Genomic DNA, 21,320 nt, shown 5'->3' on the forward strand with positions numbered 1-21,320 from the left:
ACTCGGGGGTAGAAGTTGTTCTGGGTCCTGTTGGTTCCAGACGTGGTTCACTGGTACCGCTTGCCATGCGGTAGCAGGGAGAAAAGTCTATGGCTTGAGTGTCTGGATTCTTTGACAATGCCGTACTCATCACCCTCTGTAACACATTGCGGTCGAGTGTCTTGTCCTACCAAGCGGTGATGCAGCCAGTCAAGATGCAGCTGTAGAACGTTTTGAGGATCTGAGGGCCCGTGACAAATATTTTCAGCCTCCTGAGGGGGAAGAGGCTTTGTTGTGTCCTCTTCCGACTTCCTGACGGGCCGCCCCCAGGTAGTAACGGTAGGCAACAACGCGTCTGCCACGCTGATCCTCAACACTGGGGCTCCTCAGGGGTGCGTGGTTAGTCTCCTCCTGTACTCCCTGTTCACCCACGACTGCGTGGCCAAGCACGACTCCAACACCATCATTAAGTTTGCTGATGACACAACAGTGTTAGGCCTGATCACCGACAATGATGAGACTATAGGGAGGAGGTCAGAGACCTGGTAATGTGGTGCCAGGACAACAACCTCTCCCTCAATGTGAGCAAGACAAATGAGCTGATCATGGACTACAGGAAAAGGAGGGCCAAAGAGGCTGAAGTGGAGCTGGTCAAAAGGTTTCAAGTTTCTTGGTGTCCACATCATCAACAAACTATCATGGTCCAAACACACCAAGACAATTGTGAAGAGGGCAGGACAACACCTTTTCCCCCTAAGGAGACTGAAAAGATTTGGTATTGGTCCCCAGATCCTCAAAAGGTTCTACAGCTGCACCATCGAGAACATCCTGACAGGTTGCATCACCGCCTGGTACGGCAACTACTCGGCCTCCGACTGCAAGGCACTACAGAGGGTAATGCGTACGGCCCAGTATATCACTGGGGCCAAGCTTCCTGACATCCAGGACCTATATACTAGGCGGTGTCAAAGGAAGGCCCAATTTTTTTTAAAGACTCCAGTCAAGTCCTAGACTGTTCTCTCTGCTACCGCACGGCAAGCGGTACCGCAGCGTCAAGTTTCGGACCAAAAGGCTCCTTAACAGCTTCTACCCCCAAGCCATAAGACTGCTAAACAATTAATCAAATTGCCACCTGGACTATTTACATTGCTGTTACTCGCTGTTTATTATCTATGCGTAGTCACTTTACAAATTAATGTGACAAATTAAAGACTAACCTGTACCCCTGCACATTGACTCGGTACCAGTACTCCCTCTATATAGTCTCATTATTGTTATTTTTATGTAATTTTCTTGTGATATTTTTTTTTATTTTTTATTTATTTGTTTGTTCGTCCCTATAGGATGCCTCATCATTGTCGGTGATCAGTCCTAACACTGTTGTGTCATCAGAGAACTTTATGATGGTGTTGGAGTTGTGCCTAGCCACACAGTCATGGGTGAACAGGGAGTACAGGAGGGGACTATGCACGCTCCCCAGGTTTCCTTAGTGTTTTGGGGCACTGGGACTATTGTGGTCTGCTTGAAGCAAGTTGGTATTACAGACCAGGTCAGGGATAGGTTGAAAATGTCAGTGAAGACACTTGATAGCTGTTAATTGCATGCTCTGAGTACGCATCCTGGTATTCCGTCTGGCCCTGCGGCCTTGGGAATGTTAACCTTTTTAAAGCTCTTACGCACATCGGCTACGGAGAGCGAGATGACACATTCATCTGGAACAGCTGTTGCTCTCATGCATGGTTCAGTGTTGATTGCCTCGAAGCGAGCTTGGAAGGCATTTAGCTCGTCTAGTACGCTCGCATCACTGGGCAGCTCTCAGATGGGTTTCCCTTTGTAATCCGTGATAGTTTGTAAGCCCTGCCACATCTGTCAAGCGTCAGAGCCAGCATAGTAGGATTCAACTTTAGTCCTGTATTGACACTTTGCCTGCTTGATGGCTCGTCAGAGGTTGTAGCGGGATTTATTAGAAGCATTGGGATTAATGAGGTCAGTTCATTGGCGGCTCAACAACTGAACTGTCAGCCATGGGGGCCACAGTGACAGCCAGTGAGAAGGAGGTGGAGGAGTAGAAAAAGGAGGTGACGGCTCTTAGAGAGGAGCTGAGCATCACCACTACTGAACTGCAGCTCCAGAAGAACAAGGTGGAGGAGCTGGAGAAAGACAATACAGGTAAAGCACCGCTATGTAGAGACATTAACATTTGTTTGGTTCATTGTGAAGTCAGTACAGTAAAAGATCTACAGATTTTGGAGAAAATATTTCCCATAATTCCAGGACAAGCAGCTGGACGGTCAGCCATGGGGGTCAGAGTGACAGCCAGTGAGGAGTTGGAGGAGCTGAAGACAGAGAATGCAGTTAATATTATAAAGCTACATCACACATAATCATTGTGTAAGAATAAATTACATTTGAAATTGCATTTTGTTGTATATGTTTATTACTTGATCATAATTGGACTGATTGTTCCTTTAGAACTGACTGTTGAGTGAATTGTGTTTGGTTGCAAGTGATGTTAGCCCCGGAGGCCAGAGTGACAGCCAGCGAGAGTGGGAAAGCAGGTAAGGAAAAGAAGAGATTCACTGTAATCCTTTGCATAATTTTAGTGCATGTGAGTGTGACAGAGTGGGTTTGGACCTTGGTTGTCTGTCCTAAAAGACGCTTAGGTTAGGGAGATAATAAAAGTCTTTAGTTCTCAGTCAAGGTTACTCGTCACAGGAGCGTGGCTCACCAGACCAACTCCATTACATTGGTTAACTACTGTTTTTCTTTAAACGCAGCCTTGAAGGGCAGACTGAGTTCCAGTGAGACGGAGGTGGAGGAGCTGAAGAGAGAGAAAATGAACACTGATCATTCAATCTCATTGTTACTTAATGGCCTAATCAACATTTTTGATTAACTCAAATTGAATTCCTGTTTATAAAAAATATATAATTGATATTTGGTTTTCATAATTTGTTATTATTAAAACTATTATTAAAATTATTATTAGAAGGGGGGCTTCTTTCAATTTCCGCCTGAAGACATACCCAAATCTAACTGCCTCTAGCTCAGGAGCAAGGATATGCATATTCTTGGTACCATTTGAAAGAAAACACTGAAGTTTGTGTAAATGTGAATTGAATGTAGGAGAATATAACACAATAGATCTGGTTAAGATAATACAATGAAAAAACCCTATGTTTTTTCTTTTTAATTGTTGTATCATCATTTTTAAAATGAACAAGATAAAACAAACATTCAGATATGAATATGGGGACAATTTCAGTGAACAACATAAGAGGGGAACAGTACTTGTGCAAAGTTTCAGAATGATAACTTCCAAAATGAGTGTGCTACATGACATTTATCATGAAGTCACCCAGGTGTCCCACACAAGTAGCCCAAATGCACCCAAGTGGCCAAATTGGTGAAGGTATACATTTTGAAACAAATAACTATATACAAAATACCAAAATGGTATTCAAACACCCCCCCCCACAAAAAAAATGAAGAAAAAAATGAAGAAAAAAAAAATGGGAAAAAAAATATAAAGAAAAAATATATATGCATTTACAAAATAACATGGGTAACTATTTACACACTTTCAACATTTGGAAGACCCTCTGTCCTCTATCAAATCAAATCAATTTATATAGCCCTCAAGAGTAAATATGAACAGTTTACCTCTAGATGGCCCGGGAGGTGTGGAGCCAGAGACAGCAGGGGTCCAGCTGGATGAACCAGCTTCAGAGGGGGATGGACACACGTTGGGGATGGACACGTTGGCGACAGACACACGCATCTCGACCATGCTCCCTCTAATCCAATATGTAGACTGAGTTGAGGAAGTATGCGCTGGAGGAAGTATAGCCAATGTGTGCTTTACACATTTCATGACATTTTTTATATATTGCAAATAAAATATAAAATATTATTTGTGATTGTTTTTACATTATTAATTTCAAAACAATGTCCTCTCCGTTCAAAAAATATGCTTCCATTTGAGTCATGGTCGCTAACTGAGTCGTCTTCCAAAAGCATGTTTCACTTTCACGATCAATTTCCTCTATAATTTTGTCTACATTCGTATATCTAGTCTTAGATTAAGCTTTCCCTGACTTATTCGCCATGATTTTCAATATATAAACATCTGAAGATGCTTGTTACCAAAACAGTGCTGTGCGTAATGAGTTTTGCTACTTCCAGTATGAAACTTCAATGGCGAATGACGATCTTTACGCCGGAGTTTACTACATGGGTTGGTCTTCCAAAACACAAACATTAGATATTGCCGTTTACCTCTGCTCATTGGCTATCTACCCAGCTAGATTTCAAGACGATCAGTGGTCATTGGGTTAAAATACAGTCAATCAACGAAACAGAGCTCAGATAATTGGTGCACAATGAGGTCGTCACTTTTTGTCTTCCAATCGTTTTTTCCGGGTCAATACGTCTCGCGAAATGACCCATCAAGTTTGGTTGTGTTACAAACAAACAGTTGATTGCAAGGAAACCAAACATGACTGGATAAAGTCAGGTTTAGTCTGTGTATTTATGTTGAATGTTTCGTCGAAAATTGAATGACACGAAATGTGTTAGGCTATAAAAATGGATTTAACCGAACAAAATACCTTTCATTGTGTAACAATGAGCCTTGGGATTGCAAACAGAGCAAGATCTTCAAAAGTAAACAATTTATTTCATTGCTATCTGTGATTTTGTTACGCCTGTGCTGGTTGAAAGAGTAGTTTGGTATGGGGCTCTGTGCTCAGATAATCGCATCGTATTCTTTCGCAGTAAATCCTTTTTAAAATCTGACAGCGCAGTTGGATTAACAAGATTCTAGGCTTTTGAAGCATGTGAGACACTTGTATTTTCAGGAATGTTTAATATGACTATTTGTGGCGATCACCGTATGTTGTCGAATTTAAACCCGCATCCGGTATCTGTAGATAAGAGAAGTTAATGCTTCTCTTCATGTTGTTTCAGCCAGCGAGGCCAGAGTGACAGCTTGTGAGAGTATATCCAGTGCCGTTGGAAAGTATTCAGACCCCTTGACTCTTACATAAGTATTCAGACTCTTTACTCAGTACTTTGTTGAAGCCCCTTTGGCAGCAATTACAGCCTCGGTGCTACAAGCTTGACACATCTGTATTTGGGGAGTTTCTCCAATTCTTCTCTGCAGATCCTCTCAAGCTATGTCAGGTTGGATGGGGAGCATTGCTGCACAGCTATTTTCAGGTCTCTCCTGAGATGTTCGATCGGGTTCAAGTCTGGGCTCTGGCTGGGCCACTCAAGGACATTCAGAGACTTGTCCTGAAGCCAATCCTGCATTGTCTTGGCTGTGTGCTTAGGGTCGTTGTCCTGTTGGAAGGTGAACTTTCGCCCCCAGTCGCTGTCACTGAAAAACATCCCCACAGAATGATGCTGCCACCACCATGCTTCACCGTAGGGATGGTGCCAGGTTTCCTCCAGATGTGATGCTTGGCATTCCGGCCAAAGAGTTTAATCTTGGTTTCATCAGACCAGAGAATCTTGTTTCTCGTGGTCTGAGAGTCTTTAGGTGCCTTTTGGCAAACTCCAAGCAGGCTGTCATGTGCCTTTTACTGAGGAGTGGCTTCCGTCTGGCCACTCTACCATAAAGGCCTGATTTGTGGAGTGCTGCAGAGATGGTTGTCCTTTTGGAAGTTTCTCCCATCTCCACAGAGGAACTATCGGGTTGTTGGTCACCTCCCTGACCAAGGCCCTTCTCCCCCCGATTGCCGGGCGGCCAGCTCTAGGAAGAGTCTTGTTGGTTCCAAACTTCTTCCATTTAATGATGGAGGCATCTGTGTTCTTGGGGACCTTCAATGCTGCAGACATTTTTTGATACCCTTCCCCAGATCTGTGCCTCGACACTGACTGTCACACCCTGATCTGTTTCACCTGTCTTTGTGCTTGTCTCCACCCCCCTCCAGGTGTCGGCCATCTGTTTATTATCCCCTGTGTATTTATACCTGTGTTCTCTGTTTGTCTGTTGCCAGTTCGAAATGTCTTGGGGCATTTCACAGTAAAGTCTACACTTGTTGTATTTAGCCCATGTGACAAATCAAATGTGAGCTGAACCCACAATGGACCCAGCTACAGTTCAGTATTACTAGCAGTGTCTATGAGAAATGGACAGTGATGATCTCTCCCTGCTTCTCCTCTGATGCATGTATCTTCACAGCACCAATGAGAGAAGTCTACTACATCAGTTTCACTGCCTTTGAGGAGCACAGTTTACAAACCTTTGGTGTTTACCTTTACCACAATGACAAGAGACTGATGTATAATAATGACCAGGATGATGGGTATAATGAGTACATATCTAATACTTTGACATTAAATCTGGATGAGGGGGATGCGGTCTATATGCATCTCCCTTCAGGCCACGGGCTCTCAGGCCACTCTGAAACTAACTGCATCTCCCCTCAGGCCATCTCCCCTCAGGTCCTCTCCCCTCAGGTCCTCTCCCCTCAGGTCCTCTCCCCTCAGGTCCTCTCCCCTCAGGTCCTCTCCCCTCAGGTCCTCTCCCCTCAGGTCCTCTCCCCTCAGGTCCTCTCCCCTCAGGTCCTCTCCCCTCAGGTCCTCTCCCCTCAGGTCCTCTCCCCTCAGGTCCTCTCCCCTCAGGTCCTCTCCCCTCAGGTCCTCTCCCCTCAGGTCCTCTCCCCTCAGGTCATCTCCCCTCAGGCCATCTCCCCTCAGGCCATCTCCCCTCAGGCCATCTCCCCTCAGGCCATCTCCCCTCAGGCCATCTCCCCTCAGGTCATCTCCCCTCAGGTCATCTCCCCTCAGGTCATCTCCCCTCAGGTCATGAGCTCTGAGATAATAATAATAATAATAATAATAATAATAATAACTTCACCACGACTATACACGTCAGCTACTACAGCGACTGAAGTGACTGCAACACTCAACAAAGACCTGCAGTTAGTTTCAGAGTGGGTGGCAAGGAACATTACTAAAACTTAAAGCATTGTATTTGGAACAAAACACTCAGTAAAACCTAAACCTCAACTAAATATTGTAATAAATAATGTGGAAATTGAGCAAGTTGAGATGACTAAACTGCTTGGAGTAACACTAGAATGTAAACTGTCATTGTCAAAACATATTGATGCAGTAGTAGCTAAGATGGGAAGAAGTCTGTCTATAATAAAGTGATGCTTTGCCTTCTTAACAACACTATCAACAAGGCAGGTCCTGCAGGTCCTAGTTTTGTCGCACCTTGACTACTGTTCAGTCGTTGTGATAAGGTGCGTCTAGGTGATAGGTGTAGGAGTCAGGCGCAGGAGAGCAGGGATGTCTGAGAAGCGTGTTTTAATAAGACAGTCCACCAACACTCGAATGGCACAATCGAAAAGGACAACGCCCTCGTAACAGAGAACCCGAGGAACAAACACAGTTCCGACACTCATACACTTACGTAACCGTGAAAACAAATAACGGTAAATCCAACCAAGCACATCACAATAAAAGACTAATCCCGCACAAACTAGGCAGGCAACAGGTTACAATTATACACACAGAAATTAAGGCAAATGAAACCAGGTGTTTAGACCGAGCTGTCGGTCTAAACTACTGGCACATAGCTTGGACATGCATGCATACCTCACAAGACATGCCACAAGAAGTCTCTTCACAGTCTCCAAGTCCATAACAGACTATGGGAGGCACACAGTACTACATAGAGCCATGACTAGATGGAACTCTATTCCACATCAAGTAACTGACGCAAGCAGTAAAATTAGATTTAAAAAACAGATTTAAAAAAACACCTTATGGAACAGCAGGGACTGTGAAGCAACACAAACATTGGCACAGACACACACACACACGCGCGCGCGATAACATACGCACTATACATACACATAGATTTAGTACTGTAGATATGTGGTAGTGGTGGAGTAGGGGCCTGAGGGCACACAGTGTGTTTGTAACGCAAGTCGTCGGGAGAAGGAGAAGAAAAGGTGCAGCGTGGTAAGTGTTCATATTATTTAATAAAATACGCAACACGGATTATCACAGGAGTGGAGAGATACACAGGAGGCCTGGCTCTGGGAGAAGGCACAGGACTCACCAGGCTGGGGAGACATGCAGCAGGGTTAGATTTTAGCACAGGCACAGGACTCACCAGGCTGGGGAGACATGCAGGAGGCCTTGTCCTTGGCCGAGGCACTGGATGCACTGGACCGTGGAGGCGCACTGGCGGTCTCCAGTGCAGAGCTAGCACCACTTGTCCTGGCTGGATTCCCCTGTAGCCCGGCAAGTGCGGGGAGTTGGAACAGGCCGCACTGGGCTGTGCTGGCAAACTGGAGACACCGTGCGTAGGGCTGGTGCAGTATACCCCGGGCCGAGGAGACGCACTGGAGACCAGATGCGCTGAGCCGGCATCATCCCTCCTGGCTCGATGCCCACTCTAGCCCGGCCGATTCGAGGAGCTGTGATGTAGCGCACCGGGCTATGTGTGTATACTGGGGACACCTTGCGCTTCCCCGCATAACACGGTGCCTGCCCAGTCACTCTCTCACCACGGTAAACACGGGGAGTTGGCTCAGGTCTCCTACCTGAGTCCGCCAATCTGGGGGGCTGCCTCTCGTGCCCGTTACCTCGCGCCAATTCCTCGTAGAATCGCCGCTCCGCTTTTGCTGCGTGGTAAGTGTTCATATTATTTAATAAAATACCAACACTTGACAAAACAACAAACACGACAAACGAACAGTCCTGAAAGGTGAAACAAACACTAAACAGGAAACAACCACCCACAAACACAGGTGGGAACAGGCTACCTAAGTATGATTCTCAATCAGAGATAGACATCTGATAGACATCTGCCTCTGATTGAGAACCATACCAGGCCAAACACACAGAAATACAAAACAATGACAACATAGAACACCAGACATAGAATGCCCACCCAAACTCACACCCTGACCAACCAAAATAGAGACATAAAAAGGATCTCTACGGTCAGGGCGTGACAGTACCCCTCAAAGGTGCGGACTCCGGCCGCAAAACCTGAACCTATAGGGGAGGGTCTGGGTGGGCATTTCACCGCAGTGGCGGCTGGGGGACCCTTAACGCCGTCCCCGGACCGGGGTCCCGTAGCAGGCCCCGGACAGGAGGGAGACTCTGGCTGCTCCGGACAGGAGGGAGACTCTGGCTGCTCCGGACAGGAGGGAGACTCTGGCTGCTCCGGACAGGAGGGAGACTCTGGCTGCTCCGGACAGGAGGGAGACTCTGGCTGCTCCGGACAGGAGGGAGACTCTGGCTGCTCCGGACAGGAGGGAGACTCTGGCTGCTCCGGACATGAGGGCGTCGCTGGAGGCTCCGGACTAGAGGGCGTCGCTGGAGGCTCCTGACTAGAGGGTGACGCTGGAAGCTCCGGACTAGAGGGTGACGCTGGAGGCTCCGGACTGACCTCCTTCGTTGGAGGCCTCATGCCATGGATCCTCACTGGAGGCTTCGTGCCATGGATCATCACTGGAGGCTTCTTGCCATGGATCATCACTGGAGGCTTCGTGCCATGGATCATCACTGGAGGCTTCGTGCCATGGATCATCACTGGATCAAAACCTGAACCTATAGGGGGGGGGGTCTGGGTGGGCATTTCACCGCGGTGGCGGCTCTGCTCCACCTTAGTCTTGGCCCACTTAGGTGGCGCCTCTGGAGCGGGGACCCTTAACGCCGACCCTCGCAGCGGGCCCCGGACAGAAGGGAGACTCTGGCTGCTCCGGACAGGAGGGAGACTCTGGCTGCTCCGGTCAGGGCGTGACAGTGTTGTCACGGTCAGGGCGTGACTTTGGCAGCAGCTAATGAGGATCCTTAATAAATACAAATACAAAATACCACCATCAGTGTCTTCCTTCTCAGCCCTGTGTGAGGAGAGCACCATTCTGTAATGCTATAATGAACTAAACTTTCTGATGTGAACAGTTCTGTGGTTAATGCCCCCACTGTTCCTCTTTTCCACCTATCCTAAGCTCTTACAGATCTGAGGGCCAATGAGGACAAAGGAAGTAGAGAATCAGAATCCTTGCCAATCAATCATGGGGGAGGGAGAGAGAGGGTATCGCGTCATCAGGATCTGTGCCGTTTGTTTCTTCAGTTTTTTTTCTATATGTTCTCTTTCTCTCTCTGTACCTACTTCTGCCTCTCCTTCTCTCTTTTCCCCTTCTCTCTCCATCCTTTAGACTCATTTAGCTAATTGAGCTCATGAAACTTTTCAGAAACCAATTACTCCCTGACATTATTCATTACAAGAAAGCTGCTTATGTGAGACCACTTACTTTATCTCCCTCTCTCTCTTTTTTGGAGAAAAGGAAACCTGTATGACCCTAGTGGTTATTGGAAAGGGAAATTGTTTTTCCTGTTTGCTAACAGTAAATCAATGAGATGAGCAATTTCCTTTCTCTTTTTGTATTTTTCTTTCACTCTAAAGTAGAGGTCTCCAACAGGTTGATCATGGGCTACCAGTAGCTCCCAGTCCACCTATGAGCAGCTTGCCAAACAATTCTGAGAGTACATGCAATTTTCACATTGCACCACAAACTGTCATAAACAAATCTCACAAGTATCTGACACAGCGAGCTCTCAACTATTATCTAATCAACACAATGTTGACATTATCACACCCCTGGCTAGCCATTCTTGGCTTAAAAAGCCGTACCTAACACAATATCTGACAATTAATTTCCAGCAATATTGCCCCTGTCTGTCTGTGTGGTGTGAGTGTTTGTCTATCAATCCAGTTGTGTAGCCAGTTGATGTGATATGGGTTGACAGAAATACCTTCCCCCAAACTTTCTCAATTAAATGTTAACTGCAGAGTAGGCTTACCTAGTAGAAGTATATCATGAGGAAGTATATCATTTGTATCTATTTGTTATTTGGAAACTTTACCATGAAATGAGCAGCAGCAGTACAGAACCATCACTAGACCAGCACATTAGACGGCACATTCCTCACTAGCTAGATGTGCAATTAAAGGGCCGGATGCTCTATTAAAGGGGAATTACACAAAAAAATATAAACATGTTAGTTCTCTTCCAGACATAAAAAATTACAAAAGTAATCTAAAACCAGTATAAGTCAACTGAGAAGATCTGTCACGCCCTGGCCTTAGTATTCTTTGTTTTCTTTATGTTTTTTAGTTAGGTCAGGGTGTGACATGGGGAATGTATGTGTTTTGTAGTGTCTAGGGGTGTTGTATGTGTATTGGGAAGAGTAGAGTAAGGTTGTCTAGTTATGTCTATGGCTGCCTAGATTGGTTCTCAATCAGAGACAGCTGTCATTCATTGTCTCTGATTGGGAACCATATTTAAGGCAGCCATAGGCAGTAGGCTTTTGGTGGGTAATTGTCTATGTCTATGTTCTATGTTGCATGTGTGCACTTAGTTCAGGTTTAGCTTCACGTTTGTTTTGTTCATTTTGTAAGTGTTTGTTTTTTCCTTCATTAAAAGAAGATGTATTTTTCACGCGCTGCGCCTTGGTCCTCTCTCTCTCACGAAGACGATCGTGACAAGATCATTTGGGAAAATATTAAACACACTTTGGGAAATAATCTCTGATTTTATAGGCCCCCCCCCTTAAGAGTTGTTTTAATGAACCATTATTTTACCAGGTGTATTAACAGAAAACATAGTGCACTACTTTCTCTTGTACACTAAGGACCTGGGGAAGAGTTGCAGGGGAGAAGAGAAGAATGTGCCTACTTGTGTTGTAACTTTAATGGGTTAGAGAGTTCATGTTTACAGTTAATTAATTGAGCTGTGTCTAAAGATTTTTCTTTTACAGTTTTTTAAATATGTACAATAATGTACAAGTACCAGAATGCCTTGAAACAGGAAGTAAGAAAAAAGAGAGTGCGGCAGTTATGTACAAGTGACAAGTGATTATTCTGGCTTTTGCTAGCAACTTTCTTTTGTTTTGTAGAATTCTAAGTGGTAAAATGTAACATGTAAAAATAAGTGTCCATCTTACAACCGACGTCCCGAGTCATTACTTCAAAGATAGAATAACTATAATTTGAAAGCTAGAAAAAAATGAGCAACTCGCAACATATATATATATTTTTTTAAGTAGCTCTCATGCTAGAAAAGGTTGGAGACCCCTGCTCTAAAGTGATGGTTTCTCCCCCTCTCTCCCTTTCTCTGTTTCTTTCTCTCTCTCTCTTCTTAGGGTATGTACAGTAGCTTTCACCTGCGTTGGTATGACAGACCTTTGAATTCTCCTCTGTGTAATGTTATTGGGGATGAAAAGAGCTTGAGATCAGATAAGGGAGAATATTAAGAAGGTGCTAAATTGGATCTCTAGTTAATTTGGGGAGTGAATGAACATATGAGTGCGAGGCCATGGCAATATTGGATATTTTATCCTGAATACTGAATAGATATTAAGGTCATTGGCTGGCTGGAGGCTTGGAACTACAAGAATACAGAAACGCTACATCATCCAGAAGTAGATATTGTCATGGAATGAATAGCCTATTAGCAGAATGTTGGGGCAGCAACCTGAGGATAGCAACATGACAGTTAATGGGTGAAGTGGGCCAGTGTTAAGTGGTAACCATAGTAGACGTAGCATCTCTGTATGAGAGCGTACTGCATCATCTATCTTAGAGATTTTTGAGCGATGGGACAATCTAAACTTTTCATTATATTAACAAAATTTGAAATACAGTGGCAAGAAAAAGTATGTGAACCCTTTGGAATTACCTGGATTTCTGCATAAATTGGTCATACAATTTGATCTGATCTTCATCTTAGTCACGACAATAGACAAACACAGTCTGCTTAAACTAATAACACACAAACAATTATACTTTTTCATGTCTTTATTGAACACACCGTGTAAACATTCACAGTGCAGGTCTGAAAAATGGTAACCCTTGGATTTAATAACAGGTTGACCCTCCTTTTGCAGCAATAACCTCAACCAAACGTTTTCTGTAGTTGCGGATCAGACCTGCACAACGGTCAGGAGGCATTTTGGACCATTCCTCTTTACAAAACTGTTTCAGTTCAGCAATATTCTTGGGATGTCTGGTGTGAACTGCTCTCTTGAGGTCATGTCACAGCATCTCAATTGGGTTGAGGTCAGGACTTTGACTGGGCCACTCCAGAAGGCGTATTTTCTTCTGTTGAAGCCATTCTGTTGTTGATTTTCTTCTGTGTTTTGGGTCGTTGTCCTGTTGCGTCACCCAGCTTCTGTTGAGCTTTAATTGACAGACAGATAGCCTAACATTCTCCTGCAAAATGACTTGGGAATTCATTTTTCCGTCGATAATAGCAAGCTGTCCAGGCCCTGAGGCAGCAAAGCAGCCGCAAACCATGATGCTCCCTCCATCATACTTTACAGTTGGGATGAGGTTTTGATGTTGGTGTGGTGTGCCTTTTTTTCTCCCACATAGTGTTGTGTGTTCCTTCCAAACAACTCAACTTTAATTTCATCTGTCCACAGAATATTTAGAACATCCAGGTGCTCTTTTGCGAACTTCAGAGGTGCAGCCGCAGTGGCTTCTTCCGTGGTGTCCTCCCATGATCGCCATTCTTGTTTAGTGTTTTACGTATTGTAGACTCGGCAGAGATGTTAGCATGTTCCAGAGATTTCTGTAAGTCTTTAGCTGACACTCTAGGCTTTTTCTTAATCTCATTGAGCATTCTGCACTGTGCTCTTGCAGTCAGTTTTGCAGGACGGCCACTCACAGGGAGAGTAGCAACAGTGCTGAACTTTCTCCATTTATAGACAATTTGTCTTACCTTGCACTGATGGACATCAAGGCTTTTAGAGATACTTTTGTAACCCTCTCTAGTTTTATGCAAGTCAATAATTCTGAGATCTCCTTTGTTCGAGGCATGGTTCACGTCAGGCAATGCTTCTTGTGAATAGCAAACTAAAATGTTGTGAGTGTTTTTTACAGGGCAGGGCAGCTCTAACCAACATCTCCAATCTCCTCTCATTGATTAGACTCCAGGTTAGCTGACTTCTGACTCCAATTAGCTTTTGGAGAAGTCATTAGCCTAGGGGTTTACATACTTTTTCCAACCTACACTGTGAATGGTTAAATGATGTATTCAATATAGACAAGAAAAATAAAATAATGTGTGTGTTATTAGTTTCTGTTCACTGTGTTTGTCTATTGTTGTGACTTAGATGAAGATCCAATTTTATGACCAATTTCTGCAGAAATACAGCTAATTCAGGAAATCCAAAGGTTGACATACTTTTTCTTGCCGCTGTATATATTTAGAGTGTGATAGCTGATACTTTGGTCTATGTAAATGAACAACTTTTAAAAAATAAATCTTCATAAAATGCAATAAAGTGGATTTATGTCAACTCCGTCAGACAACATAAAAGGCTTTTTACATTTACATGTGTTGTCCAAGGAGTGTTTAAAGGCCGGGACTGTTTCATTCTAACATCAGATGATTCAAATACGTAATACGCATCTCCAAACTTATTTTTGTTTTGTTTTATAGCACTGAGTGTACAAAACATTAAGAACACCTTCCTAATATTGAGTTGCACTATATACGTTTTCTGTCAATATACCTGGTAAAATAAGGGTTAATAAAAAACTGTAATAAAATCTTTATTTTCCCAAATTATGTTCAGATTTTTTATTTTAAGCTTTATTTAACTAGGCAAGTCAGTTAAAATCAAATTCTTATTTACAATGACGGCCTCCCTTGGACAACGGTGGGCCAATTGTGCGCCGCCCTATGGGACTCTTAATCACGGCCGGATGTGACACAGCCTGGATTTGAACCAAGGACTGTAGTGACACCTCTTACACTGAGATGCAGTACCTTAGACCGCTGCACCACTCTGAAAATGTTCATGGTTTTAGACTCTTAAAATTAGAATTGTTCGTAGAGAAACAACAAACTTGAATGTTCTGTGTCCATGTCAATGTGTAAATCAGATCAGATTTTTTTTTTATTACGTCTGGAAGAAAACTAACAAATTTAGATTTTTGGGTGTAATTCCCCTTTAATTGCGTATCTGGCCCTTTAATTGTGCATCTAGCAAGTAATGAAAGTGCCATTTAATGTGACGGTATAGCAGATGGTTTGGTACTGCTGCTGCTCATTTCATGGCAACGTTTGCAAATAACAAATAATAGATACAAATAATATACTTAGTCATGATATACTTCTGCCAGGTAAGCCTATTTTGTAGTTAACATTTAATTGATAAGGTTTTGGGGAAAGTATTTATTTCAACCCAACCACAAGATGGTTATCACAACTGGCTACACACAGTGTTAGACAAACGCACGCACCACACAGACAGACAGGGGCAATATTGATGGAAAATAATTGTCTTTTGTGTTTAATTGTGAAGTGGAAATGTAGGAGCAACAACAGCTCAGCTGCAAAGTGATAGGCCACAGAAGCTCACAGAACGGGACCGGCAAGTGCTAAAGCACGTAGCGCATAAAAATCATCTGTCCTCGGTTGCAACACTCACTACCGAGTTTCAAACTGCCTCTGGAAGCAACGTCAGCACAAGAACTGTTTGTCGGGAGCTTCATGAAATGGGTTTCCATGGCCGAGCAGCCACATACAAGACGAAGATCAACATGTGTAATGCCAAGCATCGGCTGGAGAGGTGTTAAGCTCACAGCCATTGGACTCTGGAGCAGTAGAAATGTGTTCTCTGGAGTGATGAATCATGCTTCAACTTCCGATAGTCCGACGGACGAATCTGGGATTGGCAGATGCCAGGAGAATGCTACCTGCCCGAATGTATAGTGCCAACTGAAAAGTTTGGTGGAGGAGGAATAATGTTCTGGGGCTGTTTTTCATTGTTCGAGCAAGGCCCCTTAGTTCCATTGATGTCACGTCCTGACCTTAGTTCCTTTTTTATGTCTCTATTTTGGTTTGGTCAAGGCGTGAGTTGGGGTGGGCATTCTATGTTTTTCATTCTATGTTTTGTATTTCTATCTGTTTGGCCTGGTATGGTTCCCAATCAGAGGCAGCTGTCTATCGCTGTCTCTGATTGAGAACCATACTTAGGTATCCTTTTCCCACCTGGTGTTTGTGGGTAGTTGTTTCCTGTTTTGTGTTGTGTCACCTTTCAGGACTGTTTCGATTTTCGTTGTTTCACTTTTGTTATTTTGTATTTAGTGTTCAGTTATAATAAATTTAACATGGACACGTACCACGCTGCATTTTGGTCCGATCTTTCCTGTTCTTCAGATGAAGAAGATCGTTACAATTGAAGGGAAATCTTAACGCTACAGCATACAATGACATTGTAGATGATTCTGTGCTTCCAACTTTGTAGAAACAGCTTGGGGAAGGCCCTTTCCTATTTCAGCATGACAATGGCCCCATGCACAAAGCGAGGTCCATACAGAAATGATTTGTCGAGATCGTTGGGAAGAACGTAACTGGCCTGCACAGAGCCCTGACCTCAACCCCATCGAACACCTTTGGGATGAATTGGAACGCCGACTGCAAGCCAGGTCTAATCGCCCAACATCAGGGCCCGACCTTACTAATGCTCTTGTGGCTGAATGAAAGCAAGTCCCCGCAGCAATGTTCCAACATCTAGTGGAAAGCCTTCCCAGAAGAGTGGAGGCTGTTATAGCTACAAAGGGGGGACCAACTCCATATTAATGACCATGATTTTGAAATTAGATGTTCAATGAGCAGGTGTCCACATACATTTGGCCATATGTTACAGAACAGTAATTAAAAAATGTATTCCAAATATTGACAAGAAAATGTATCTTAGAGTGGTTAGCCATCCGTGACGGAGTTGACAAGCCTCTGATGGAGTTCACAATAGATACTCAAAAGGCAGTTGTATCTCTAAAAACAAAAGTTCAATAAAAACATTTGTAAAATGTGAAAAATTCTTAATTTGAAAATCCCCAATAAAACATAACCATTCTATTAGATCTTTCAGCACTCTGACGGTGTTGACAGTCAAACATCTGATGGAGTTTATGTTTTACGGAGTTGATAAATTGCATATTTTTCTTCATTGTTGAAGTGCTACACTTAGTAGTAATTGTGTTTTTCCTCAGTTGCTTTTAAAACCTATTTAAAATGAACAAATTTGAACCAAAACTCATATTGTATCTTAATCTATAAGAGAGATGGAGTTGACAGGTTATGGTTGTGACCATGGTGATTTCTATATTGTTTGGTGATTTCAAAAGTAGAAGACTTTCAGGACCATGCGTTGTCTTATTGCACATGTAATCAGGAGATGAGGAAGGAGTTGTCATGGTATAGATGCTCATTTCTGATTAATTTAGGATTTTTTTCAGGAATCACGGTTATGAGAGAAATATTAGTCATAGAGGGCTATAGGAAGAAACTACATGAGATCCTTTATCAGTTATTGATTATTCTTGACAGTTTTTGAAATTGTGATCCTTTGCTCTGGAGAAGGGAATTTCCTGACATGGAAATTAATAATATTGAAAATATTTAGAAAAATACCCCCAAAAATATTTTCCCTAATGTAATATTTAAAAAAAAATATATATATATATGTAACTCTACTATACAAATAAACTTTCGCTGTCGGACTAGGATTGTCCTGACATTCAAGAATCCCAGACATAGTAGTCTGTGCATTTATGGCACAGGAGATAATGTGCTTACCCTGTAATTACAAGGTCAATGGTTCAAGCCTTGCTCGGGCTTTTCACAACACACTGATCTACAACAGTAGTATGCTTACAAAACCAAATGCGAGTATATTGGAGTTAACACCAATTTGAACCCCAGGACAATGGTATACTTGTATACTCCAAAATGTTTTCCTCTAAAGGTGTGTGCTCAACCCTCTTTTCTTTTTGCATATTTCAGTCATTCAATATACTGTACACAAGTACAGTACACAGTACATTCTGACAATATAACATGTAGGCTAACAATATATTCAGATACTATAACATACAATGATCTATTCTGATAGAAGGTAGGCTATATAATATAGTAATACATATTATAATAATCATATTATAATATTACTACTAATTTTAGTAATATTATAATATTAGCCTACTGAAATGTATATGTCTGCTTGTATTTGGTCACACTTTAGACTACATACAGCATTATTATAATAATGGTGTAAAGTGTGACAAAATACAAGCAGACATATGGAAAGCTTAGTGCCCAAGACAGTGTAGATGTTTATAATCTTCAGTACTTCCAGTGCTATTTTGAGAATATGCTAATAATCCACACAGCGATTGACACTGAAGGTCACTAATTAACATAAGTCAATTCTGCAGAATTTCATTTTGGAGCGAAATGCTGAAAATACAGTCTAGTGTAGGAGCCATTTTGGTATTCTTATGTGTTGTCAGAGAGGACACGGCGAAGCGAGTGTTTCCTCCGCCTAAAATCTGCCCACGAAAATAAGACCACGAAGTGAGGAATTTTGTGTGGATGTCAACGAGAGAGTGGAATTTGGTCAACAAAAAATGGAATTGCTAATTTGCTGCATGAAACTTATTTGCTCTAACATAAGTTTTGTAATGGTTAGGTGGTTACGAATGCACTGATAGAAGTGGACATACTTGGCATTTCGGCAACTTTGAAAAAACTAATTTACAGTCCTTAACACATTTTAGTTGATAGGCTTCTGAGTTTAGTACACTTCAGTTTCTATCAAATATAGGTCTACAAGATCATATCATGAAACTAATTTACATTTTCACACTTCACATTTTCCTCATTTAGCAGAAATTCTTATCCAGAGCGACTTAGTGTATTCATCTTAAGATAGCTAGGAGAGACCCCCACATGTCACAGTCGTAGTCAGTATATTTTTCCTCAATAAAGAAGCTTTTTTTTTTGCGGGGGTGGGGGGGCGACGACAGATGTTTTGTCTTATTTAAGATACTCTTGAAGAGATAGATACATTAACATTTTACATTTTTGGAATGCAAATTCAAATGTGACCGAGTGATCAACCTACCCTTTCTCTATCCCACTTGTTGACTATACAGCATATTCTCCAGTGTTAAATCGTGTCCACACTTTTCAGGGTTAATTTAACACACTGCTTGGTCTATAGCTTTATTTGCATTTGTTCCACCATGCCTTGCCTTTTGATTGAATTGTGGAGTTACCACCCATGACTGTACATGTGTATTAGTTAGTGACTGTCACGCCCTGAGCGTAGAGATCCTTTTATTCTCTATGTTTGGACGGATTGTGCCAGCACAGCACTCCTGGTCTCCGGTGCGCCTCTTTGGCCCAGGGTATCCTGCGCCGGCTCTGCGCACTGTGTCTCGGTGCGTTATCACAGCCCAGTGCGTCCTGTGCCTGTGCTCCGCACGTGCCGGGCCAAATTGGGAATTCAGCCAGGACGAGTGGTGCCAGCTTTAAGCACCAGATCTCCAGTGCTCCCCCACAGCCCGGTTCGACCTGTGCCTGCTCCATGAACCAGGCCTCCAGTATGTCTCCCCAGCCTGGTGAGTCCTGAGTCCTGTGCCTGCTCCATGAACCAGGCCTCCAGTATGTCTCCCCAGCCTGGTGAGTCCTGTGCCTGCTCTAAGAACCAGGCCTCCAGTATGTCTCCCTAGCCTGGTGAGTCCTGTGCCAGCTCCAAGAACCAGGCCTCCAGTATGTCTCCCTAGCCTGGTGAGTCCTGTGCCTGCTCCAAGAACCAGGCCTCCAGTAGGTCTCCCCAGTTCGGGGCCTGCAACGAGGGTCCCCAGTCCGGGGCCTGCAGCGAGGGTCCCTAGTTCAGGGCCTGCAGCGAGGGTCCCCAGTCCGGGGCCTGCAGAGAGGGTCCCCAGTCCGGGGCCTGCAGCGAGGGTTCCCAGTCCGAGGCCTGCAGCGAGGGTCCCCAGTCCGGGGCCTGCAGCGAGGGTCCCCAGTCCGGGGCCTGCAGCGAGGGTCCCCAGTCCGGGGCCTGCGGAGAGGGTCCCCAGTCTGGGGCCTGCAACGAGGGTCCCCAGTCCGGGGTCGGCGACGAGGGTCCCCGCACCAGAGGCGCCACCAAAGTGGGGGGAGCCAGAGGTGGAGCGGGATCTGCGTCCCGCACCGGAGCCACCACCAAGATAGATGCCCACCCGGACCCTCCCCTATAGTGTCAGGTTTGCGGCCGGAGTCCACACCTTCGGGGGGGGGGGTACTGTCATGCCCTGACCGTAGAGATCCTTTTATTCTCTATGTTTGTTTGGTCAGGGTGTGACTCGGGTGGGAAAGTCCATGCTTTCTGGTTCTTTGTTTTTGGCCGTTTATGATTCTCAATCAGGGACAGCTGTCTATCGTTGTCTCTGATTGGGAATCATACTTAGGCAGCCTTTTTTCCTTTTCTCATTTGTGGGTTGTTGTCTTTGTTAGTGGCATGTATAGCCTTACAGAGCTTCACGTTCGTTTTGTTGTTTATTGTTTTGTTGGCGACATTTAAAATAAAAGAATGTACGCTTCCCACGCTGCACCTTGGTCCGGTCATTTCCTTGACGACGATCGTGACAGTGACAGAGACATGGTTGTTTCTTTCAACTATTTTCAGTCCTGTGGCCTTCACCAAGTGAAATCGAAATGAAATATGTTATAATTAAATATGTTAAATATGTTATAATTAAAATGTAAATCTTTAACACAATACAGCAATTATTTCAGAAGGCCTAATTTTGCAGGCATAGTTTTACTGTGGCCTGAAACTCATAGTTTGTTTACAGGTCCCATCAGGCCTGTAAATCACATTATGCTGGCTTGCAAAGTGATGTGTAATTTCTCTTGGAATTCAGCCAGAGTGAGGATATCCAACATGTAGACTGACTATTCACCCACAACCTGCATCCAGAATGACTGCTATATTGGGAAGACTACACTATGAGACTACCTACCCATGTTACTGTTGTATACATCCTGTATACATCCCTCCATTTAAACTGGAATAACTATAACTATATAACTAAAATGTGTCTTGGAGTGCAGTCCATTGGAGGATCCAGAGACCTTCCTATCATGACTCTCAGCATCGTCAAGTCCATTCCCTTCTTTTCTTCCCTTTTAAATGTGTAGAGTAGGGCTATAAAGCCCGTATGCTATCTATAATGTGTATAATTGCTATTGTATAGGTGCCGTTTCACTGAATATCACTGGAAAACACAGTAGATCTATGCTCAAATAATCCTAAATGTATAAAAATCAACTGGTCTGGCAATCTTTTCTAAATATGAGATAGGGTTACAAATGCATGCCGGCCCGTGGTGTCCCAAGAGGATTCCAGCGGGAACGTCGCGAGGAACATACCAACTGCCACCGGAAAGTGGGAAGCGGAGAGAGGGACAGAGCGAGAGAGCAACTTCAGCACCAATCAGCACTGGGCAGCGATTTACGAGC

At 43.8% G+C, this 21,320-nt stretch overlaps 1 protein-coding gene across 1 annotated transcript in view; it reads left to right on the forward strand.

Annotated features, from left to right (window-relative positions):
- Positions 1-21,282: 21,282 nt before the first annotated feature.
- Positions 21,283-21,320, forward strand: part of cntnap2a (contactin associated protein 2a) — a 245,950-nt gene continuing 245,912 nt past the window's right edge. The window contains exon 1 of the mRNA XM_055881617.1: positions 21,283-21,320. This exon is cut by the window's right edge and continues 587 nt beyond it. The gene's annotated coding sequence lies outside the window, so the exon portion shown is untranslated.

Source organism: Salvelinus fontinalis, chromosome 25, assembly GCF_029448725.1.
Source record: "Salvelinus fontinalis isolate EN_2023a chromosome 25, ASM2944872v1, whole genome shotgun sequence".
Lineage (NCBI taxonomy): Eukaryota > Metazoa > Chordata > Actinopteri > Salmoniformes > Salmonidae > Salvelinus > Salvelinus fontinalis.